This window comes from Conger conger, chromosome 6 (genome assembly GCF_963514075.1).
Source record: "Conger conger chromosome 6, fConCon1.1, whole genome shotgun sequence".
NCBI lineage: Eukaryota > Metazoa > Chordata > Actinopteri > Anguilliformes > Congridae > Conger > Conger conger.
In genome coordinates this window covers 15969929-15996709 of record NC_083765.1, presented here as the reverse complement: position 1 = coordinate 15996709, position 26781 = coordinate 15969929, and the positions used below count along the sequence as shown (strand labels likewise).

The 26781-nt window shown below is 42.4% G+C and overlaps 1 protein-coding gene across 2 annotated transcripts in view; it reads right to left on the bottom strand.

The window, feature by feature from the left end:
* Window positions 1-26781, bottom strand: part of LOC133130319 (talin-2) — a 115896-nt gene that overhangs the window by 80159 nt on the left and 8956 nt on the right. For both annotated transcript variants that reach the window (XM_061244808.1, XM_061244809.1), the window contains exon 2: window positions 4283-4330. The gene's annotated coding sequence lies outside the window, so the exon portion shown is untranslated. The remainder of the gene's footprint in view (window positions 1-4282; window positions 4331-26781) is intronic.

The window sequence follows — 26781 nt, the reverse complement described above, 5'->3', positions numbered from 1 at the left end:
CTCCCAGAAAAATAAAAAGCTACTGTCACTACAGTTGAGCATGTTATTTCAGTCACTTCCCACTGCTTCACATGAGATATTAATAATAAATTATTTTGTAAATATTTTCTGCGACAAACACCCAGACTTAATTATTGCTTGGCTGCAATCATTGATTAATATTTACTATTAATAATCTGTTTGATGATTTCTTGCTCTGAAGGTTGAAATAGTGTGAGTCTTGTTGCAAAGACGATTTCAGTGCATCTTCGAAGCCCAGGTCTGTTTCTGTCTTGCGCCTTGATTTATGCCTGCTCTATAGAGGCGGAGAAAATTAATGCGCAAGAAAACCCTTGTGTGAACTTCAGTAAATCGACACTTATAATATCTCCACCCTTTATTTGTGCAATCCACCCGGAAATGCATATGTATTAAGGAAAGAAGCGCATCTTGTGATCACTCGCCTAGATCACACGCGTACCCCCGTGCACCAGTTTGATAAATATACTGCATGTTTCCTAGGCAGAATGAGCCATATGTGGGGCTGATAATCTGAGCAAAAGGTTTAGTAAATCTGGCCCTTAGAGGTGGAAATGGATGGTCTTGCAATTTTGGGAATGTCAGTCCTATTATTCAGTCTGAAAAAATAGTGAGTTATAGAGCATGCACTGCAGAGCATTTGATTCTGAAGCACCAAGCCCTGTCTAAGGAGTCATGCCACTGCACCTGTGCCAGTGACGTGCGTTACATCACTAGGGAATTCTCCAGAAAACAGGCTACACTTTCAGTGACCCCAGATGCCAGGGGAAGAAAGACGCGAATCACTGCGGATCGTTATTTGCCTGAACTGCCTGCCCTGCTGTCACAACATTTGTTTTATCGCTCACTTAAATGGCCGGGGTCTCTCGGTTTATCAAGGGGGAGGGACAGCGTAAAGAGAGGGGCAGGTTGTTGACTAAACATTTACACATCATCCATTCTCCATGTTACCATGACAGCTCCAGGCCACTCAAGCCTTCGCTGGGCCTACAATGAAGACTCAGTGATTGGTGAAAAACGTAAAACTGTTAATTATGCCCAAGGTATTATGAGAAACCATTTTCAAATCAGTCCAGTTTTAGTAGCAGTAGTTGCAAAGCATTTAAAGGAACCAGCTGCAGTCTAGTAGTCTTAGCATTGCTTCCAACATAAGATTAAACCATTGGCCTTAATTTAGCAAAACCTTCCATTAGCCTTAGCTTAAGCTATACAAAATGCACAACCCCATTAAAAATGTGGAAACATGAACAGCTCACTACAGTGATTATACAGTATCTAACGACACTTCATTCGTCAACCCTTGAATTTATGTAATGAGTAGAAATAATGACTTAATTTTTAATAGAGCGATTTTTGAACTGTGCAACCATTAAATATTTTCCGTTATAATATCATCTGTCACGTAATGATGATTCATATTTTTCATGGCTCTGGTTATTACACTGAACATCTGCTTCCAAAGTGTAGGTGTTTTGGAATGCTTGTGGGTTTTTATTAGAATAATAATATGAAAATCAAGAGTGATTAAAAAATTATGAGCTTACTCAGTCACAGGAGAAAACCATTGGGAACAACTTTATACAGGTTACACAAACCCTGGGTTCTAAACAGAAGTTATATTGGAAAACAGTTGCTTTCTGAGGTACCCTTCAGAGCACAGAATGCAGATTCACAAAAGGCCCATGATTTCCAAGCCAGAGAAGTCCGTCTGTGCTCAGAAATGCTCACAAATCAGAAGACTGAGCACACAAGCCTTTGAAGCAGTGTGAAGAGCGTCATTAAACGCCTCACAGCCTGTAATGAATTCAGCCTCCAAAACAAGACTTAACATCCAGAGATCCAGTATTGATACATCAAATACATCTCACTGCGTTTGAGCACTCATCCCTTCCTGTGCAACAATGCTTTACTGATCAAGACTGGGAGAATGAACACTTTTAATCTTAATCATCTTAATCATGCCTGAGAAATTGCTTAAGAGGCAAATGTAAGCTGCTTCCATGGTCACCAGGACAAAAGTGGATGTATGCCAACTTACTACATTTTTTTTTTTAAAGAAAGAGAGCTGTAATTCAAAAGGTCCGATTCCATGTGCCCTCAGAAATAAGGAAGCAGTTAAAAAGCACTGGCCTCACAGTGGTGCACAGCTGCTTTTCCTAGCCTGCATTCTCACACAGCTCCAGGGGAAACCACTAACACAGGACCAGGTCACAGATAATTATTGCCGAAGACCAATTAGAGTCCCACAACCAGACCAGGCCCGGAAACTGAGTTAAAACACACAGTTTAAGAGACAAGCAAACAGACCAAAAATGGCAGAGACAGCCAATGCGGTTAGCTGTTTAGGCTAACTTCACCATCCAGAAGGAAATCTGGAGCACCGATTGACCAAATAACACATTGGCGTTTAGCCAATGGCCTTAACAAGTCACACAACACTTGATCTTCACATTCCTTAGAAGTATGGAAAATGTCTAAATATTCATTTCAAACAAGCATTATCAGGTACAGATATGACAGGACATGCACATGGTTTACAGGAAAAGGGACAGGCATACAGGATCTACAGATGAAAGGACAGAAAAATAGGACTAAAACAGATCGTGAATAAAACATAGAAATACAGTACAGAATACAGACCACAGGCTATGAACAGGCAGGTAAGTAAAGGAACCCTAAATAGATGTAGGTCGATTAGAGCTGGATGAGTTTGAGAGATATTCTCATTGCATTCGCACTCCATATTGATGAGGCTTCATCAGCATGCTCCCAAATCAAGCAAGGAAACAGCTGAACAAAAAGCAAACAATGTGTTTTTAAAGCAGACAGCCTTATAAACCAGAATAATGCTTCATGGGGATTTGCCTTCTTCACACTGAGGTGCTTCATAACGTTTAAATTGGCTGGAAAAGTATAAACGTGGCTTTTCTTCAGAATAAATGACTTGCTTCATGAGGCTATACTGAGTCTGCAAGGTACTCCAGGCCTGGGTAGGGCAGTTACTGGAGATCACCTGTATGCCTTTCACCAAGCAAAAGTCATGAGAGAAACAAGAAAATCTCAAATCAATCACGCCCTTATCATAACTTCTTCAGCACTTGTTTTTGCATAACCTGTCTTTTCACAAGCAACACCTCCAGCCTCTGCCAAAGAAGCCTTGAACCCCCCGCCTCCTCATGGGTGGTGGTCCGATGTACCGCACACCCCAGGGGAACAGAAATTAAAAACCATGGAGCCGGACATAAGAGGAGCAGGAAAGACAGAATGGCTCGGCTGTTTGAAGCTTGTCCTCACAGAGGTCCTATGACTGGACTGCAGCCTGTCGCGTGCTGACAGCTGAGAGCCATTACAGCCTCTGTCTGGTCCCAAGACCACCCACGGCAGTGCTAATGACCAGCCCAGCATGGACCTCCACAGTTAGCCTTCTGCTTTCTACCGGCAGACAAAACCAGCGACAGCATTACCGCGGTATATAAAATCATCAGCTCCTAGCTCCTCAATTAAGTGAAAGGAACACTAGCTTTGCTCCAGATATCCTGCTGTTAGAACTCCACTTACATCCCACAAATCACTGCCCACTCTAAGTAGCCATGGCGGAACTCAAGTCATTTCAGTTCCAACGGACATTCAATGACTGTTGCTGCACTTACCCTGAGGAGTTTGCCTTGCAGGCAGGCATGAACCTTGCCCGCACTGAGGGTCACTGCACCACACACCTCCCTGGTTAGGATACCATCCAGCAGTTCATTGATATGGTCACAAAACACCCACAGTGAAGAGTAGGCACAGAAACAGGTCTGGAAGCAGGCCTCTCTGGGCCTCTGAGGCTCTTCAGTGGTGGATGGATAAGACCCATGGTGGGCCATGGCCTCTCTAGACCTGGACCTTAAAACATGAAAGATTTCCCATACAGGGCGGGCCTAGTGTCTGCATTTCATCATCCAGGTCTTCCAGTCACCCTACACTAAGCGTGACAATGGGCCAGGAATATTTCACTCTGCTCTTGACAGAGACTTCTCACTTACTGCAGCTTCTGTCACAAATCTCTGCGGACACCAGACTCATTAAGGGTGAGCACCAAAGTCCTAAAGTGTTTGTAATAAACATTGTGAAAAAAATATACAGGCAAACAACTATGCCCCTAAATAAAATTTTATCTTTATATGCTGGCATAGATTCCTACAAAATCAGGTAGCTAAGGTACCATACAGAAACAGGAGCACGTTCCTCAATGTTAAGATACAGACCAAAGGCTTAGCCTTACCTTATTGCTGGGGGTAACACTGCCAAGGATCTCTGCAGATATTTACAGCTGAAAAGAAAGAGGATCTTTAAGAACAGGAAGGCGGAAATTATAATTTGACCACAGTTTTGGCTAAACACAACACTTATTGTTAACACAAGTTGCAGTAATTGCCAAAGATTAATTAAGTGTAGTAATCAAGAGGTGTGCATCACACAGACAGGAGGCAATTTCACAAAAAATAGCATTTAGCATAATTTATCATTTTACATATGCTGACCATCAGATAGCTTTGTTGCAACATCTGGTGTGGTACAACAGAACAGTTGTGTCATGGAACAGTTCCAGATACCTTGCGTTAGAAGAAGCCTGCATAAATTCTTGATCACAAGATCAATCAAATTCTCAGCTAAAACATCTGCCAACCCAGGATGAAAGAAAATGCATGAACCATGAAAATGTACCCAAGCCCTTTCCTCAAATCCAGAAAATCCAAAACATAGCATGACATTTTTCTGCTTGCCTGAGATTATTTTATAGCATTTCATTTTCTAACGTATAACAGAGCTTCACCCCAATCTGGTCAAAGAAGGCTGAATACGAACAAACAACAGTAATCATTCGGTAAGTTACACACAGAGGCCTGAACAAGGGCAGCCAAAAACCACATCTTGTGGTTGAAGCAGTCGAACATTGCACTGGTGACCGTTTGTCTGTACCCACTGCAATGTTCCTGAAATTTCTAAGCAAGCTAAACCTGTGCAGCAAAACCATGACACCAATCACATCCGATAGCAGGAATTTATTTTTCTCAGGCTTCTATGTTGATGCAACCATGGTCCCTTCAAAAAAATATGTCACAAGTTGTTCAAAAAGTAGAACATTATTCCACAGAGATCTTGCCCCATTGGATACAGAAATTAAACCAATTATTATTACACCCCTATATTTATATCCCCTGATATTTGAAGTTTGCCATGTCAGTCAATTTAATAAGTGCTTGCAAACAATAGACACTTGGGGAACTGCATAATTCCAGGAGGCCTGAAATTAATTAATACAATAATTAGAAGAAAGTCACGATGACTTCTTGCCTGCAGTTAAATGCCACTGCATACCCTGTAACACAGAGTCAACTGAACTAATGTTTTGTGTTTTATAAGGGAAGGCTCCAGGAGCCAGGTGTGTGATGCCATGACTTATCTGTACCATTGAAAAACCGGTCTGTTGTCATGAGGTCACCATTTGTAGGAGAGGCTGATAATCTGATCAAGCTTCTGAAAAAGGGTCTGACATATCTGGAGACACAATGCAGGACAAGAGCCTGACAGAATATATCCTTTAAGACCCCCTCCTCTTTAACCTGATTACAGTAATGAGCTTAGAGACTGCTGAATGCACAACACCCATCACCATCACAAACACAGACATGCTGCAGGCGGAACAAACACACACGCACACTCACGCGCACAGGCACGCGCACGCCAGAGAGAAAAATGTACACAAATAAACACAGCTGCTAGTCTGGACAGTAAGTAAATACAGTAAGGACCACTTTCTTGTATGTACAGAATTTTCAGGCGAAAGGAAGTAGAAAGGTCGAGAGTCACAGAGGAGAGAGAGAGAGAGAGAGAGAGAGAGAGAGGAGGGATGCATATGAAGGAGAGATGCAAATGAGGTCAGAGAAAGAGAGAGCAGCGAGCGTGAGCGAGCAAGAGAGAGAGAGAGAGAGAGAGAGAGAGAGAGAGAGAGAGAGAGAGAGAGAGAGAGAGAGAGAGAGAGAGATGGTGCCTTCGCGGGAACTCCTATTTTTACCCAGGGCACACGTGATGCCCCATGGCTACAGAAACACAAGCGCTGTGTGGATAATGAGCACTTTTGTCTGCGCTGGTGCCTGTGACATCAGCCATGGCCCACTCAGTGACAGCCCTGTGAGTGATGCAGGATGGCCAGGGGACATGAAAAGGATCCTTCAGAGGAAAATGATCACATTCCTGTCCTCCTCCTCTCATGTCTTGGACAAAAAGGGCCTGAAACCCAGGCCCCTCCACTGCGGGCCTGGGGGGGCAGGGAGTACCTGGCCTTCTGGGAAGCTGCAGTGGAACTGTAACGTAATTGGATGACTGGAAGGGACTTATATTTCAACACAATTCTGTCATGACAACTTGCAGACAGAAATACAGAGTGGGATATCCCCAGGCAGCGGGCAAAATCCCACCCCTAACCCCCAAATGGCAAGTGTGCCACATGGACAGACAAATATCAAAATGAGAATTACATTCCTCAATTCCTCAAAAGGAAAATACTCCTCTGTGATTGTCAGGAGAAAATAACATTCCTGGGGAAAAAAACAGTGTAATATGATGAAGTCATTATGAAAACATTAACCTCAAAAGCCTTGTATCCATTAACTGATTCATGCTGCATTTCTGCTTGGGAGCCTCTACAACACATGTTTCCATTTACCTTAGTCACACCTGACTGCAGGCCTGACCAAGAACAGCCAACTGCCCGGAATTCCCTCTGGCCAGACCATGTAGGACAGAAGTACCCCGGACAGGCCATAAAAATGAGCTAAGGAGTACTACGTCAAATGAAAAAGGGCAGTTCCACCATTATGTGGAGGGCGAAATGGCTCAGGCAGTAAGAGCAGTCGTCTGGCAGTCGGAGGGTTGCCGGTTTGATCCCCCGCCCGGGCTGTGTCGAAGTGTCCTTGAGCAAGACACCTAACCCCCAAATGCTCCCGACGAGCTGGTTGGCGCCTTGCATGGCAGCCAATCGCCGTCGGTGTGCGAGTGTGTGTATGAATGGGTGAATGCAAAGCATCAATTGTACAGCGCTTTGGATAAAGGCACTATATAAATGCCAACCATTAACCATTTATGTAGGGAATGTTTGAACTTAAAATAAACTTTCTTACAAAACCAAACTCATAACAGAATATGATTCATATCGCTTGCATTAAGAAAAGCAAACTAAATAACAATGGGGGGCCAGTGCAAGTATATTAAAAGAAAAGGGAAAAAAAAGAAAAAGCTGATATTCTGGAGAAGGCTCACATTTGAGAAAAGGCTTCCTAATTAAATGTAATACAGTGAGTGCACGCTGCCTTCATAAGAAGATGAACCGGTGCATCTATAACGGTGATTAAGAGTGACTGCACTGCAGACACATATTGGGCTCCTTGAAGGTCTTAATCCTTGCAATCAAGAAAATCCATTAACATTTACATAATTGAAGTTTCCAACCAACAATGAATTGAAATGCAAGACACAGGCACTTAAAATAAAATGCCAATATTACCAACTATTATCTTTCCAGATGAAAAAAAATGAAAAAACGAATCAGTCAATCGTCCAGATAAGGTACATATGACGATTAGGACAAACTGCTTTTTAAAAAGCTCTGAGTAATGTGTCATCCTCTCTCCTAGGTATACCAGACACGAGTGAATTTTCACAGCAGACAATAGAACGGTTTACTACAAGAGCTAGAGTTTGCGAAAAGGGGCCCATAGACCCTGAGGGGTTCTTGAAGGTACCGCAGGGGGTCCTTGGCCAGACTTCATATGCAATAGCTATATATAGATATGGCTATTTATTTTGAATCTATAACCTTTTTAACTTATATTGGGGGGGGTCCCAGAATGGCTTTGAGCCTGGGTGGGGAAAACCTTGGCTCCCCTTGGCTTAGTGTAGCATACAAAAATATCCCAATTAAAACTCCATAATATTAGAAACATCATGAAATAAAACCAGTGACCGTTTCATTAGGTAGTCCTATGCACCAGCAAATTCAGTTTAATTAGCTAATCATGTGGCAGCAACTCAATGCATACAGGCATGCAGACATGGGCAACAGATTCAGTTGTGGTTCAGACCAATCATCAGAAAGGGGAAGAAATCTGATCCAATAGACTTTGACAATTGATTGATTGCTGGCGCGAGACTGGGTGATTTGAGCTGGGTGGGAGACTTTGTAGTCTCTAGAGTTTATAGTGATGCAAAAAACAAAAACATCCAGTTAGTGGCAGGGCTGTGGGTGAAAAAAGCCTTGTTAATGAGAGGTCAGATGAGAATGGCCAGACTGGTTCAAGCTGACAGGAAGGCAAGAGTAACAGAAATAGCATCACAACAGTGGTATGCAGAAGGGCATCTCTGAACAACACATCAAACCTTGAAGTGGATGGCCTTCAACAGCACAAGATCAATAAATCTATCTGTATATGGGACAACCCAAATCTAAATATATTTCTATGTAATGGCCAAATCACAAAACAGTTGAGTATTTTGTCAAAACTGTAATTGAGAGGCAGTTAGTATTCTAGCAGAATGACTTAAATTCCTAAGATGTCCTGTTTCAGGTAGCTGTGCTGCCACATGGCTGATACACTTAACGGAAAATGCAGCACTGCTTATTGCTCGTGTACTAGAAATTCTTGTTCTAAAAAAAAATGTCAAATTGTTTCACTCTATAGTACAACAGACCAGGAGAACATTATGAAAATGTTCCAATCCTAAAGAATCAGTCAATCAATCAGTTTGCTCCTACCCCTTCAGTGTTTTCGGGTACAGTGAAGGGGAAAGAACTTTAAAGCATTTGCCTCATGAAACCACAGTATTAATTTCCTGTTCTCCGCCCACTCAATTCTGCTCACTTACAGTAAGCTTCTGACAAATCCACAACAGAGTTTTGGGATGAGCAGCAACATACAATAATACTGCAGTAAAACAAAAACAATGACAGTGAAGATATCCCCTGCCGTCTCGGGAATATTAAAACCTATGGTATGAAAAATAATCTTTGATAACACAGAATGAATTGAGGGAGGTAGTATTCATTGAGGGTAAATAGAGCGAGGGAGAAGAGAAAGCAAAGAGGGAGGGAAGAAGCGAGTGGGAGGTTGAAGAGAAAAACCTCCACAGCACTCAGACAAATGTTTACACTGTTAAGTTTGTCCTCCTGCAGGCTGTTTATTGCGGTCATCATTTCGTTTGCGTATCTTGCAATCCTCCTCCTCTTACCCATCAGCAATATGACACCACTCTGCTTCAAAAGCATCTAGTCTTGGTACCAAGCAAAATATACAAAGTATTTACACCAATGCAACACTAAACTGCTACATTCTACACAGTCATTTGGAAATTATGGTCTTAAAAAGAACAAGAAAAAAAAAAAAAACAATGAAAGAAAAGCTTTGGAATGTTAAATGTGTACCATCAAATGATGATACAGTTTCCCAAATTCAATGTAAAATGGAAAAGCACATTACACTTTTTTGTTTGCAACAAGTAGGCCAACCAGTTCTATTAAAAGCAAGTAGGCCAACCAGTTCTACTTACTTAAAAAATGTGTGTGATGAGAAGTGTTCTCTGTAACCTTAGGAATATTCTACACCAGGGATACTCAAATACAGCCCTCAAGGCCAGCAGTACGGCTGGATTTCGTCTACCTGACAGTTAACTGGTCCATTAATGCCATTGATTGGCCTGAGATGCAACTTACCTGGTGCCCCAAATTTAAATCAGTCCAGATTAGAGGGGGAGAATGAAAACCAGCAGTACCACTGAGCTCAAGGGCCAGATTTGAGTATCCCTGGGCTACACCCATCATGGTAATTTACACAGAGACCTATAAGGTGGAAAAACCGGACCTGACACTACATATAATTAATCACTAACAGAAAATTAGATCAGTGCACCTAAACTGGAACATCCTATCTGCCATCATCTGACATATTTTTTTTCCTGATTTCCAGTACCATATAAATATTAAGGGGTGTGGCTAAACAACATCCATAGCTTTTGGCCCTGGGACCAGACAAATATAGATGTAATTTGAGTTCAATATCTGCTCAGCAAATAGAGAATCTGTGGTTCAGAAAGCGGGGGAGGGGGAAACTTCACATTAAACAATCTTGAATGGAAGGAGTTTGATTAGTCATCAGGGTGGAAGAAAGAAACCATATTACTGTTGATGATCCTTTTATAACACATTCACTCTTTCCATCTTTTGTTAGCTGCATGTCAAAGAAAAAATAACCATTCTAAATATAGTTTGTATAATAATGGTACTCATTAATTCCAACCAAATTCATTTGTAGCTTCTTTTTCCCCCCATTAAGCTTGACAAGCTGTTTTGAACAGCATTCAAAGGCAAATTGAATAATTGAAGACAGCTAACACAAAACAAAACAAGAAAAACATTGTTGGACTGTTCTACATCTTCTGGCTTATGAATCTAATGGAGAGCGATACATTTGAATCGAGTGCCACCCACATGTGCTGTGAACTTGTGTGTGATTTTATCAGCTCTTTCAAGAGAGAGGAAAGAAAGGAGAGAAGGAATGAGGGATTAGAGTAGACATGGAGAGAACAAGCACTGTTGGCCTCATTTCAGAATAGCACAATGACAAAAAGAGTTTGTTTTCCCCAACTGCCAAATGGCATACAGTAGGTTATCTTCCATAGGATGGAAGTAGATACTGAGATTGGCACCACCCTGCTTTCAGGAGCAGGGTATTGAGGTACAGTAAGAAGAGTGCAGATACTGGAAGGATTTGTCACGGACTGTTGTAATTTGCTACAGTAAGTCTGAGAAGTCTAAGCACAGCCATATTACTCAGCAGCCTCCCGCAGAGGAAGAATGCAGTGGGCAGTGTAATGGTGAAAAGGAGATGACAGAGGAGGTGGAGGTGGTAGTTGTCAAGTGAGCTCTGTACAATGGGCATTTTCTATCACTGTCTCTTCCATACCATCTTTCTTTCCCTGCTCCTTTGGATCTGATTTATGTCCAATACCAACCCTCACACACATCCACAAAATGGCTGCACATGTCACACAGGGTTACAGAAAGGTACCAGCAGGCATGCTTATGTACATGCGGACAGATACAGTATGTAGTGCACTTGCTGGTATAGAACTGGACAACTTGGAATCTCTTGAAATCTCCCCGCTTTTCTGCCAAAAACATGAGCGAATTTAACCAGATGTGCACAGACTGCTTTGGGAAGATCATCAGCCACCCACCCCTCCCCTCCCTCCCCCCCCCCCGGTCTTCTCTCTCCTTCCACACAAACCTTCTCGAAACTTTACCCCAACACTATCTGTCCTAAGAAGCGGCACTTGTTTTACACTCCATATGTACATATGCCTGCAGTCAGTGTGGCCCTCCAGGGACAGAACGGACATGCTCCAGGACCATACACGAGTAGTCATGCGGGCGCGACAACACTCCAGTGAAGACAGTCAGTAGAAGAACAAGGATTGCTGCCAACTTCTGATTAGCTCTCCCAGTGGATTACTGTACATTGAGAAGCAATCTCTGCTGCCTAGTTTCATCAGCAGCTAGGTTTTCATTCCAGTAACTGAATAAGGCACACATACAGTACAGCTGTATGTTCAGTGAATTTGACACCTCACAAAATATACGAAGCTCACACTCTGCGGGTTAGAAGTAGGGTTGCGCGATATCAGGAAAATATGCATTATGCGATAACGCTGAATACTGCAATGACGATACAACTTGCGATAAATAAACAAATATTTCAGCATGCACAGTTTTAATGTCTTTCTGCTTTAGGTACACTGCTAACCTAGACCCCAGACAATGAATAGCCTATGCCCACTGAATAACATGGTTTTATTGAACAAATTACACATGAACAGCCAATCAATGGCACAGAACATCATACTAGTCAATACTATTCACCGGTTCAAGCAATCTTCTGTGATGTGTTTATCCAGCATGTTCACATCTCGATGATGATAAATATACAATATATTGTGCAGCCCTAGTTAAAAATCACACCTGTTTCCACTGAGGCTATGACATGTTTCCACATCAGCTCTTAAGAGTCAACTCAAGTACCTCTGATGGAAACCGGCCCAACAGCAACCTCTGAAGACTGAGCTATTATGTAGGGGATACCATTGCTGGAATAACGAACATTCAGTCGGACCATGGACAAAAACTTTGATACCTTTTTTTTTTCAATTATAGGAGAGATGGTCTTGATATCTGTGGCTTTGTATGCAGCATTACAATTGTATTTCTTTCTTAGATTCACTACAATAAGTATACAAATGTGTATAGCCAAGGGATGTAAAAGGGCATTGTTAGAGGGAAATAAAAGGTATCGACCTTATCTATTAAGGCCGCCATTGTGGAGAAAGATTTCGTTGCTGGCTGTAATTCATACCAGGGCCAGTGTACAATTACCCCATTAAAGGTCCTCAGGTTTCGGCAGGTGATGTGAGGCAGGAACCCTCTCCTCTAGCAAACTTCCTTCTTTAGTTCTCCTTGGTGTGTCACACGGGTAACAAAAAGAGTCTCAGTCTTGACTCAGCAAAACACCTTGTACAAATGATTAATGTGGAAAAACAATAAGAATCCTCGACTTCCAAGAAGCTTCCACGAGCAAGGAATGTGATCTGCTGCCTGGAATTATAAAACGGGCTACATTTAAAAGCACATTTACACAAAAATAATGACTGAAAAGCTAAATCACAAAATAGCCTTTTGAATTTATCAATTTTGTTACTAGGACGCATGGCCCCTCTGCTGAAGACCGCCTGAGGCAATCAAGGTCACAGCGGACATGGAAAATTCCGGATGAAGCGGGGATTCGTCTCGATCCGGTTTTCGCCAGTCATTCCCGCCATAAATCTGCCACCATCTGGAGAGGCGCATTAAGCCGTGATCATTCGATGGGGCCCGCTGAGTGTCCGTGGGCATTTTATTACTGCTGACACGCCAATGCAATTAGCTAAGTGGGGGTCACTGGGACGCGGGCTAGGTGGAGGAGGGGAGACGTCTGCCCGCGCCTGCAGCAGACCCTCCGTGTCCCGGGCTGTGCGGCAGCGCTGTGGCAGCGCTGTGGCAGCGCTGTGGCAGCGCTGTGGCAGCGCTGTGGCAGCGCTGTGGCAGCGCTGACATCTGCCTGATGCACAACTACACAGCAGAGCCCCCGCTGCACTGTTTCCACACCACGCATCATCACTCAGACTAAAGCCAGTTACGGCATCTGCATGAACTGAATAATGAGGCGAGGCATCTCAATAAATAAATGCCCAAACATGCTGCTGCTAGCATTCCAGATTCAGGATATTCTTGTTTGTTAATTTCCATGTGGAAATGCCACAATGATAAAAATCAGTTTAGCTGAAACTCTGCCTCCCGTCAACAAGAGTGCCTTGACCCTTGAAATTATAGGTTCTACACACAACTGAGGTGAGGTAATACGTACAATACTGCATGTCATTCTAGAGCAGTCATTCTCAAAAGGAGGGCTCGAAATGGAAATGTTAATAAAAATGAATGATAAACGATGCAAAGAATGAAGACATCATTATGAGTCACTCCATGTGGTTTTAAATAGTCCAGAAGCACTAAGTTCTACAGAACAGCAGAATGAACAATATTCAGACCAGGTTGTGCTGACCCGTATCTGTGTTCCAGTAGGCTGAGCGAGAGGTTTCAAGGGCAACACGCTGATTGTGAGCCTGCACTTAGCCAAGCAGAGATCACTGATTCAGGTTAACAGCCCTGGCACAGACCAGTGGCCTTCACTGTCAGAGACCTCTGTTAGCATGGAGCACCTCACACACAGTAATTCAGATAAAACCAAGACAGTCTGCCTGCTTCCCTCAAAAAAGTCCTCATCTTATTCATCCAACCAGCTCACTTTAGCTAACCAGATGAGTAAGGAAATGTGTATGTACTGGAGGGATACACCACCTCTTTTAATTTAATAGCTTTGTGAGTTCACTGATGTACATATCCAATTACCTGTGTGAACAAGCAACAAGCTGAGCACGCACAACGCATACCAAGCTTCTAGTGTAAAGCAGAGGCTGGGAACATTTACACTTCTCATGGAACATTAACACGTAGCGCTCGCAGATACACAACTTCATTAACCAAACATGTCGCTCAATCCAACCCAACATGGCTCAATAATATGTGGAACTAGCTAACAGAAACTAGGTGCTATTCCCAGGAGACATGGCTGAGATATGCAGTTTCTATACAATTTGCCTCAAAGCACTGACAGTGAGACATAAAGCAGGAAATTAAACCATGGCGTCTCTCTTTCTGGTGACTGTGCATTCCGTTATTAGCATCAAGATGCTACAGATGCTGCCGTTAAAAGTGATTTATGAGAGGAGCCAGGCCAAAAACCACCACCAAGAAAGCTGCCTCTTAATGATCGGAACACTTGAAGCAAAGTCACCCCTCGCCACCAGACTGCTCACATAATCTATCAAAAGAACAGCGCTGCAAGATGTTCCCTGGTGTTCCTCTCAGAAATAAGGAGCAGCCTTACCTCGGAGATGAGCAGCACACCTCAATTAGAAAAAGATGCTGTAGTTATGTAGTATGGCTCAGAGTGGCCATAAGCAGTTATCTGGAGAGAGAAATCTCAGACTAATCACACTAACCAAAACCCAGCTTTAAAAACAAGCCTATCAGAGGCCCCTCGTGTGCTGATAAAAATACAGAAATCAACAAGTCAAAAAAAGCCCTTCTGCAGATGAACTTCCTGAGATGTGTGGGTCATCATCGCTTATCTCAAGAACAAATAAAATACATTCTTATGCATGCAACGAAACAAATTACTGTAAATTATTTTCAACTGAGATTTCAGTCAAGCTCCCACACTTTCCCTAACAGAAATGATGAGCCCTTTTGGCCACCACACCACATTCTTCATTATAAACTCAGTTCCGTACCAACTTCAGCTTGTCAGGCAGAACACCAAACACTGGGCATGAACTCACAATAAGACACACATGCACTGAGAATTATAAGCAATGGTAAATAACGCTAATGCGGGGGCTAAAAGGGACTGCCCAATAAAAGTGTTGATATGTGTCACTAGCATGATTGAAAGGCTCAAACTTCAGTTAGTTCAATATTGTTATTCTCCAACCCCCCTCCCCCGTTTCATGTCCTTTCGGATCGGATCCTCTTTCAACTGTGGATTTCGGGAGTTCGACAACATCTGTGGAGCAGCTGTTGCCAGCACCCCCCCTCCCCCCCCACTCCCACCCGTGGGGGTCAAAAGGCCAGGAGTCTCGAGGAGAGACACAATTTAATCTGGGGGGACCATGGAGAATCTGTGCAGAGTTAAACCCAAATGGAGGTCATAGCTCCGCCTCTGTGCTATACAAAGAAAGATATTTGCCCTCCCCTGCTCAGATTGGGAATAATTAGCTCTGCTCTGGCAGCCAGGCTGGGCAGAGCCCTGTAATTCCATTAGAGCGTCAGCTCCTCTCCCCCTGCATAGCCATGAATGGAGTCGCAGGCAGACCCACTAAGGCTCATTCCAACATCAGCTCGAGTGTACATAAGGCAGCGGTTTACAGTCTACCTAGACCTACCACACAGCGGGTATATACAAAGGCTTAGCAAGCCTTTTAGAACAAGTGTGATCCGCCAGACTGTGTTTATATGGTTCCCTGACAATCTTCTAAAGTAGGTTAACCCGACGCTGTCACTGACAACCGAAGCACAGTGTCCACCAACAGCATCGGAGTTTACGTTCCAGAAACCTTTACTGCAAGCTAAAAGCATGTTCCAAATTTCATGGAATTACACTGGGCAGGAAATCGCTGCCCCAGTCCACAGCCTGCTCTCGTGGATAGGATAGTTCTGCACCAGAGGCACTCATGTCAGTCCTTTCATTTTTACCAGTCTCAGCTCAAACAGATAGAGCAAAACTGCAATGCCTGGAACCCACAAACCAGCACAGGCAACATGGTGCTGAGAAGAAGCTAAGCGCTAATTAAATCTATGCAGTGATCCCATGTGCAGTGCCATTAGACTAAAGGGAGATTTTTCTTTTCCCAAAATACTTAAGTGGGAGAACTACCCCTCCGAAAGGAAGTCTGCTGTAGTGTACTTCTGTGGTTAAGCAGCGGGGCCTACAATGCAAAGGTTGCAGGTCAGCTGGCACTGCTTCCTGGAACAGCCTGGAATTACTGGTACAGTATAAACAAACAGATAACGTGTGAAATCAGTGCATGCCGGTCAAGTCGCCCTGGGTAAAGTTGCCAGTGAAACAAATTAGGTGACAATGAAGAAACCCCCCTTTGCGGTGACTGACAGGAGGGCGGGGCCAATCAGCAGCGAGTGTGATCCTGGCATGGCTGGCATGTGCCGGGGTCCCTGTCCAAGAGACACCCTCATGCCCAGGCCCGCGGCCCCTGGCATGCTGCCTTCTTCTGGGGCCGTGACAGGGCAGCTGGGCCGGTGGCCTGGGACCTCCAAAAATGTTTACCCACATCGGCAGTAATGCGATGCTTTTTAAAACCTCCCACTGTGCTTAGAAGTTACAGATGCCATGCATTAATGGGATGGCAAAGGTAGCCTAGGGACAGCTTTAAAAAAATATTGAACACTTAAAACAATTTTAACTTCTAATGACCAAATAAATAAAAAGACTAAAAATGTACGAATAGGGTTTCGGCACGATACCAAGCTCTTTCAACAGCAGAGCGGGATCCAGGCATGCTCATCACCAGGGATGATCTGACAAGATATTATGTTTGATTTATTGTTTGATCGCTTGTGTCTGCTTGTTTCTACGGTATGTTCCTAAAAGGCATAATACATAATCCTCTCTCATTTTGGCAATTTTTCTTATCGATTTACATGTTTCTTGCTACCTTAAAAAGTGAAATTCATGTTGTTCACAATATTTCATTATCTGATCTGTGTCAGCTGAAACTGCTAGCAGTAGTTCTGCTGTCCTATATAAAAGTTAGCCGTGGGCAGGTTGGATAAACTCCTTTCTGTCTAGCTAATCCAGTCACACAAAACTGGATTATAATCACAGGAATGGAGAAAGGGGTATGCTTTTATTGAAAACGTAAAAAAAAAAAATTAAAAAAAAATGATGATAAAATGGTATGGAGTGCTGGATTAGCCATCTCAGATTATAGCTCATGTTACCCCAGGCCCAGGACAACAGTGAAAAGTTCAGTTTACATTGAGCAATGGAGGAGGAGGAAAAAAAAAAAAAAAACTAAACAAATAACTACCAGGGAGACGCAACACATCAAAAAATATATGAATCCACTGCATAATACAATATAGTGATGGAAGTCCAGTTCCCTACCGATTAAGCAACTTCAATTCTAGTATTACTGAGTTTCACACCAGTTACACTTGGAATTAATGCCTCAACAGGAGCAGGGCCAAACATTTGCCAAAATGATCAGAATGCAAGTTAATAATACACCCTCATAAAACTGTCTGCAATCACATTGAAATATCTTTAACTTACTGTAGAGGTGAACTTTTTAATGAATATTATTTCTGTGTAAAAAAACATGGCCTTCAGGTTTCACAATAGGAAAAAGTACTCAAATACTGCCTAAACTCATATCTCATGTTTCAGTGAACAGTGGAAATGGATGAAAAATATTTTGTGCTGGTACATGCTGTACATGCGTTCCACACAGATTGGAAAAAAAACTACCAGATTGAAAAAATGTTTCCTTTTCATACAATGCTCTTCTTCTTACAGGGGAAATGGACAGAGCATGTTTGAGAGAATGAAGACCAGACAGGCACAATGTTCCAGTGAGCCAGAGGTGATGAGATTTACAGCGCCCAATTTTCTCATCTGTCCTAAACTCATAATGGAAGTAAATCAATTTGAAACTGGAGGGCATTTTACATATATGTGCCTCTCTACAGACTCCCAGAAGGAAACAGACTGTGTTGACCATGTTGACCAGCAAGGCTTGATGAAAAGACAGTGCTCGTCAATACAGGACTATTGCTCCCATCATTGTGCTGCCTCTGCAATTCTGTCACCTCAGTGGAATGCTCCCAGAACTGTTAGCTTGAAATAGTAATGTACAGATCATGGATTGTCCACATACAGTGTTTAGTGTCTTTTGATAGCTAATGCTGTGGGAAATAGTTTGGTATTGGTGGTGTAGTACACTGGTTGCTGAATAAAGATCTTGAAATACCATTTAGAAATAAACCACAGGAATTGCAAGTTACCTGTGAGTCAGCATCCAGCTGTGCTACAAAGGTTACTCAGGCAGGAATATTGTTGTTACCGCCATCTTGAGACTCTATTTGCTGATTAGTTGTTTTTCTGTAAACCCATATAGAGGGAAACGTGGAATAGTTCGAGGTTCTTCATTCATATTACACCTTTCCATATTGCCATTCTATTTCTGCATTGCACATCGTTTAATAAATTGTATTCATTTTAACCAGACACGCACCACTGAACACTTAGCAGTTTAGAGTCCTAACAGACATAGTTGACATAGGATACCTGCACCCCGTAGTTAGTCGTCTATACACTAGTGCAGTTCCTTTTGTTGAACCTCACCTTTTGAAGTCAGATAAACGAGAACAGATTTAACTAATCCTGTTCCAGTAGCACCTGGTAAGATTACTTGCATTTCCTTGGCCTCTCAGGTACCTCCGCTTTGCGATGTATTTAGGGGGTTACTACAGATCCATTTTGCAGCAGCAGTAAATGGCATTACTCATTGTGTCTTTCAGCAGCACACGTGTATCTCTCTCCAATACTGTGGACATATTCCAAGGCTAACGAACAGCTAACAGCTACTGTAAAGACACCCCGACCCGAACATGGCTTCCACTTAATCAGGCACACACATGCCTAACCTATTATGATGCAGTGACACTGTTTGTCTGACAGTCCACCTCTACCACCCTGATCACCACCATCATCTGTCTTCAAAATGTGTGTCTCATTCAAGTGCAAACTGGTGAGTCAAAAAATTCACTTGAAATGAAATGAAAACAAAGGAATATACCTACCATTCAGGTCTCATAATCCTTTACAATTCAGAGAAAAACTTCATGTTTCCATCTGCATGCAAACGAAATACAACGTCAAAACAAAAACTGCCCTCATGGGAAAAGTTGACAGACACGGAATTGAAATAACCACCGACAGAAACTGCTGAAAAAAAAAAAACAAGTAAGTGCTTTGTGTCTTCTGCCCGCTCAAATACACCTGTTCTGTTCCTGTGGTCCCACCTCTCTCTGTCATTCAGGGCCCAATAATCAACTCTGCACAACCATAGAATAAAAACACTACATTAGATGCTGTTGGTTCGTATGTCAAATACACTCACTGTGTGTTTAACGAATGGGACTCGTGAGACAGTAGATATGCAAGAGCTGAGTGACACTGAACAATATTGAAAGAGGCGTCATCTCTAAGCTTGGTCTCCATGCAGTCAGTGATTATGCTTATGGCTGGTGTTTGTCACTGAAGTCGCAAGTCTCACAGATCCCATGATTTTTTGGCAGTTCAGGGACTTTCCCCATCTTTCCTCATTTTCGTGATTTGTCCCGTTTTCAGTGCTTTCCATGATTTTAAGCAGGTTTTCAAGGTAACTGTCAACATTTATGTTGCCTACAGCGTGGTTTCTATAGGCATAAGCATTTTAACCATCCTGCCAAATACTGGGAGAAGCAAAGTGCGAGGATGTACAGCTACAGTGTACAGTCTCACGTTGTGGAATCTGCTGGGATAGAGTCCTGTCCTTGCAATCAGATATTTGACAGCCCCTGTCAACAGTGCTGATGCAGAGCACTCCTTCCCCTGTTATGGTGATGTTGTCAGTGACAGCATGCATCCATCAAAGATACAAACCCTGCAAAGCTAGGTTTCTACAAACATTCGGTTGAATTAAATTAACTTGTTCTTTCTTTCCATGATGGACCAAAGCAATGAAATACACCAGCCATTTCACTCATATTTGTCCGTGCAGTAGTGGCATCTGCCCACTCTTTTTTTTTTTTTTTTTTTTTAAGCTTCAAGCACTTGTTACAGTCACTACAGTCAAACATGTATTTCAATAGTTTCTCACTGCTGTCCATGAGATCTAGCAATGAAATAAAAAAATAAAAAAAATTGTGTCACTTTTTCCAGTTTTCATGATTTTCATCCACTTTGCTGTGACTGCCCTGCGACTTTAGCCAATGTTTTCCATGACAAACACTCAACCTTAATTATGGACACAGTTGTTGAAGATGCTTCTTCACATCATGTAGCAATTGAGATGCCAATTGTACTTTCTTTGCTAAATGTGTGCGATCATAGAGTAATGCAATGGATAAGATAAGTGCTGCGGGTCACTTAAAATTGTCCAATCCAGAAGAACGACTACTGGTCAACTAAGCTTCTCTGTCACATATAATAATGAATAACTGACTGACATAACCACCAATTGAACTCTTCTTGAGGGGTGACTGAATTGCAGGTGAGAAAACCGCCATCGATAAACTGGTATCTTGACTCATAATGGAAGGCCAGGTTTGAATATTCTGATGTGAATCAACAGCGACCATGTGTGCAATGTGTTGTGAATATATGGCATTCTTGGGGCTTATGAGGGCAGTATTAAACAGATGCATTTGCTTCAGCCTCATGAAATCATGCATTGAGAACTCTGGCACCGTGTTTAGAACAAAGCAGACTGCTGTGCTGTTTGCAGACAACTGAATTATGAGTGTTACAAACGGGTCATTTATTCCAGTCAAAACTGTCCTTCTTCATTAGACTGGTTTATGCTTCTGTAAAACAAAAGCAGCCATTTCAGATGGCATTTATTCAGAAATAGATCATGCCAATGAAGGATTGCTGGGGCTGCCATTGCTCAATCTAAAAATGAAGTACTGAGTACATGATTTCCCATCATGCTTGGTCCTGCACCTTGTGGTTGTGATCCAACACCCATGTGCCCAATTAACAGGGTGCAATATAGAGGTGGTATAGGTAAACAGGGCCTTGGAAATAAAGTGTTGTATTCCATTCTATTCTACCCACTGTAAGATGGCCAGATACGTAGACTCCTGAAGCCCCATGTCGAGGCACAATAAACTTCAAAATGATCCACACTAGCAGACAGAGCTGAGAAGAGTATGTACACCTTAAACACGATTGGTATTTTCCAGGCTAAATGAAAGAGGGCAATTGAAACAATATAGAAAAAGTGACAATACGATGGATTAAACCAACAGGGTATTGGCAACAGGGGGTTCCTGTGCTGCTGCCTCTAACTACTGTGGACAGAGGGAGAAATCCACACACTGTACAGACCGCAGTGAGAGCTACTGTAAGATGATCGCAGCCCAACCAGAGACGGTGAGTCAGGGGGGGAATGCGTTCTCGTGAATTTCAGCCCTTAAAGTGACACAGCAAGTCTCATACTACTGCCATGGATAAACAGAGGAAACAGAGGAAGCTTAATTATCAGCAGTACACAAATCTCAAGGTCAAAGCTCGAACAAAGACCCGGCCTTTCCGATCCAATTATTATAATCGCACATTAGCATGTTAGAACCAGCAAGGTAGGTGACCAGCTGATCATGAAGAAAAAAAGGCCGGGAGGAGGCTAAATATGAGAGACACAGCCCGTCCTGAAGCCTCCCCCTCCCCCTCCCCCTGACGCTGACCAGGAGGTGTTGACATGGCAGCCGCAGGGTGGAGGGGAGCTGCAGAGTCCCGCTCTGAAGAGAGCTGGGTCATTCTCGCTGGGTCAGCACACGACAGCTTATCTTTCAGCAGGAATACCACCCCCACATGGGGAGCGGTGTACTGTACGCGCTGGCAAACGCGCCACAGATGACTTTCAGTCTCCCAGAAAGCCATCTGCAAACAGCTTTTAATAGTAAGCCTAATTATCCTTAGGAGATGCCCAATGCTCCCCGTTGAGAAAAAAATAAAAATAAAGTTTTTCAAGCGACTGCAATACAATATAGTAGCATTCAGAATGAAGCGCCCCTACAATGGCCTTCAGAACACCTGCAGCAATGCAGGCACTGCAACAACGTGCTCACAGCTCACCTCCGTCACTACTGCCACCACCACCACCCCACCCACCCACAGAGGTCTTATCTTGACACTGGTCATTCATTCCAAGGTTACACACGTCCAGCTTCAAATTCAAATTTTACACTTTCACTGGGACTAACCAATTCCTGATTGTGCACTACACGTAGGATGCATTTACTCATCAGATCTACCCACAAACCCAAACATGCGGCCGTTAAATTTGTCACTTGCAAAAATCTCATAAAACTGCTGTGTATGTCTACTGCTTTATGATGTGACATGCAAATAGTTATTTAAAGCTATTTAAGTAAAATTTTCTGTAATTTAAACTTAAGTAAAATAAAAAAATCTCACATTTACACTGTGATTCTGACAGAAAAGATGCTAGCATAAAGACATCTTTGCTGTTCTTTTTCAACAGAAAAGACAAAGCAGAAATGGCAGCCTTTCAGCAAAGAGCCACAGAGCCGGTTGGTTCTTTACACTTCATTTAATGCAATTGAATGGTAATTCGGTTAGTTTTGTTCCTATTTGCGCAACATAGTTTAATGTTCAATAGGGCAGCTGTCTAGGTGTGAATTCAGTCAGCATTCATTGCACTTTCAGTCTCTTTTGGGCTGATACTTTCCTCTAGGGAATTACGGCACTTTGATCCCTGATCTCTGCACTTGTATTTGCGCTCTATGTTACTCTAGATAAGAGCATCTGCTAAATGGCAGTAAAATAAAGTTACTGCAAGCAACATGCAAACAGCTTACTTACTTCCCAGGTAAATCTAGCACATTTCTGATGAGAGGTCAAACAACTGGCTCACAGCAAAGGGAAATAAATCATTTAGAGTTTGCCTTCAGTGAATAAAAACAACATATTAATCAAGGCACTTCACAGAAAGGGAAGTCAGACATGGAGAGGCAAGGAGCTGCCCACTAGAGTGCGGGAGATAAGGTAGCCAAGTCTCTCCAATGCTGGCACATTTCCTCACGTCCCACAGACAAATGGAGTCACATTCGAAAAAAATTTAAAACAAAATCTCCAAGATACATTGCTTTCTTTCACAGTCCACACCCCAGCTCAGCACAGAACCTGATAAATATCATTCAGACCAATCCTAACATCAGAACTACTCCATTTTGTGCAAACATGCAGCAGACAAACAACAAACCATTACTGTTACTTTGAAATCTGAGGTTGAAGAACACATACATTTTAAAAGCCTGAAAGTTGTTAATTGTACTTTAAATTACAGTATCATCATTTGTAAAGCAGATTCTTTCATCAACGGCAATGTTCAATTTTACAGCTCACACTAACTTCTCATCTGATGATTTAAATTGTTATTCTCCCCAATTATAACTGTAACAATAGTTATGTAACAATTAAGATATATTAAAATAGGTTGCGGCATATGACCCCTTGTTATTTGGTAAACCCCAATTTCAGGACAGTTTCATATTTTCCTGAAATGGCCACCACATTTATTTTTCTTTCTTCAACTTTCTCTCAACCATGCACCACGTGGTGTCCACCACCCACTTTTGTTCATCCATTCAAAACCCTACCACTTTGACCCGCAACAGGCTGAATGTTCAAGTTGAAGTATACGGTAAATTACTGTGTTTTTCCATGGTCTCATTAAAAGGCTTCTTGCACATGACCTGAAAAGCAAAGCTGTTGAACTCCATGGTTCTCAAGCTAGGCCTGATGCTGTAAATATTTTAAACTTAACAGCTCGTTTTTCCTCACTTGCTGTTAGTTGTGTGCACCTTTTCACAATGCAACTCCAAGGTAAAAAAGGGGGCTTATAAACCCTATGATTCAGTTATTCAGGGAACCAAAATTATTACCATTGATGTTGACAAAATAAAAAAGTTCCAACTCATTCTTATGCAAATTGAGGTACTGTATTCACTGGACCTTAGATACTTTGTTGGAACCGCCTTCTGGACATTTATTATAGATGTATTAATGCAATCATTTATTTCCCATCTTGCTTATTAAAAGGCATAGCCAGTTTTTTTTACAAAAATATTTTCCAAATGTCCTTCAGTGGCCTTCTTTGTCCCCGGCTATGCAGACAATCATACTGTATGCTCAATAAGAGTATTGCATGTTCAGCAGAATTTCAAACCATCAACTTCACAACCTTGAGTGACGCCTTTCATCTTCGCTTCCTTGAAATGTTGATATTCATTAACATTCAATAACTTCCTTAAATTTAAAAGTACACATTGTTTTTCTTATCATAAATCAACTTTATCTGTACAGTACTTTGTATTGCATTCACATTTGTTTTCCAAATCAGTTGTACAAAGAGAAATGCATACATCTGAACAACAGAAACTTTTTGCTTTCAATGTTTGCTTCATTTACTTTATTGTTGAACCAATAAGAGACCGCCAAAGAAGTCTGACATGATTTTCTTCCATTTATTTATTTTATTTATTTATTCCAGGATCGTTTAATAAGACTTTACGGAGACCTCACTAAGGGCAGTGTTCTCTAAGAAATGCTGGGTATAAATATTTCTCATCTTGTAACACTTGTTGACAATCACAGTAAGCTTTAAGCAATCGGACAAAAAGTGTAACAATTATTATTGCTGCAAATTAGACAGCCACATAAGGCTCTAGAGATTGGGGGTATTTATGTTCGGTCAGGATAGTAGTTGATTCATCCAATAACACTTAATGTCCCAAAGTTATGACCATTTAATGAACAGTCCCAAAATGCACATGAAACTAAAAGGGAATAATATTTCAGTAATCATAAAAAACACTTGCTCTTCAACAAAAGTGAATAAAACATCCATTTACCCAATGTGCTGAACTAGAGTACTACAAGTTAGACCAATTACACTCAGAGGATTTTGCATGTTAAAATGTCTTAAATCACTTATTTGCTGAATAAGCTGAAATATCAGTTACCAAGCAATAAAATATTTGCATGGAAATGTGTTGGCCTTCGATACAAAAATAGGCACTGTTCCTTGGCATTAGGCCACTGATTTTAGGAATTTAATGACCACTCCAAGTGCTTTTATACCTTCCAGTACTGCACCGCCTGCAACACTGTAAACTGCAGAGGCAGAGTGCGCTGCCAAGACAGCGTGAAGCTTTGGACTGCTTCGACTGATTCAAGTGTGAAAGTAAATCTGGCTCCAGTTATGGGGAAGCGCTCACTGGACGGTCAGCCCAAACACCGTTTGTGCCCTCACACTGTGCCACAACATTCCCCTTCGTCCTTATCACAAGGTCATACTCATTGAAGCTCTTAACCCAGGCACACGGCTGCCAAACCCAGAGGACATTTTAAAAGTGGAAACGGAATGAAAAAGCAAAGTTGCAAAGTGTCTCCTGTGGTTATGGGTATACAGATAAGGATGCTTTGCAAAACCTTGTATGAAAACAAAGTTTAAAAACTCTTCTGGCACCAGGCAGCCACTTCCGGGAAAGCTTCCATGAGTAGAATGGACTTAATTAAGCGCCGTAGTGTCAGTGTAGCATACGAGAGTGTTGCAACAGATGGCTGGTGGCTCAGGTTAGCATCTCGTTTAACCGACCGATAGGGTCTGCAGTGTGCAGTAGGCCTTGGAAGCGTGGCCGGCTACACCGGACTCAAGGCACCTGACCTACCTCACTTCCCAGCTCTGAGGCGCTCGTGTGGGATGCTGTACATACGTGTGTGCGTGTGCGTGTGTAGGCCTACATGTGTGACGCTTCGCTGCTCTTCCAGGCCTACACCCTGTCCTCGCACGTTCCCCTTCCCCCCCCAAAATCAGCGCCGCCTAATCTTAGCTGCCGTATCCCGATTGGTGGGCCTAGTGACGTTCCCGCTGCATTGCCAGCAAATAAAAGGTTATTTTCAGACATTTGATTAACGTTAAGCTGTCCGCATGTAATGCAATCCAGCTGCTGGTCCCATGAGGCCGCTTTGGAACTTTTTTAGTCGGTGACAGAGTGTGAGCTCGCGCCCTGGCCAGTTCTCCCAATCCCAAAGCTGGGAACGTCTGGCTGTCTTCCCATCCACTCTGCCCATCACTAATAAACAAAGCATGGATTCCCTTATATAGCACGATTGCAGCCACACAGACAACACCAAAAAATCCTTGTGCCAGAGAGAGCGATACAGTCACTGAGTTTTACAGAGACAGAGATTCAGGCCAAAATGCATTTAGTGTATCAGCATGAAAAAGATTCACACCAGCACGAATCGAATAGCAGCTTCTGGCATACATTGCCAATGCACTGGCCAGCTCTGTATTAGCTGGTTGGTTTAGTGTTGAATTGGCCATGGTTAACAACTCAATGTGTACCAGCAAGCTCATTTAATTAAAGTGCTCCTTAAAAAGAAATGATTGTCTCACGTGGGTTTAATGGTTTAAACACTGTCATCCAACAAAGAGAGAGATCAAGAGTATCAAAGAGTACCACAGAGTATCAAAAATATCCACTTATCTTCAATGCATGTCTGAACAAACAAAACTAAACAGCTTCAGCAGAAACATTCTTCATTTCTACTTCAGTGTCAATAACAAGAAAGTCTATATGGTGAGGTAGACCACCCTGCTGACCTGGAAAAAAGAGACAACCAGTAACAATCAATCAGTTCAATTTCATTACAAGCCCAAGCAAATATTTACATATTCTTTGTTACTCTTTGCAAACACAAAGGT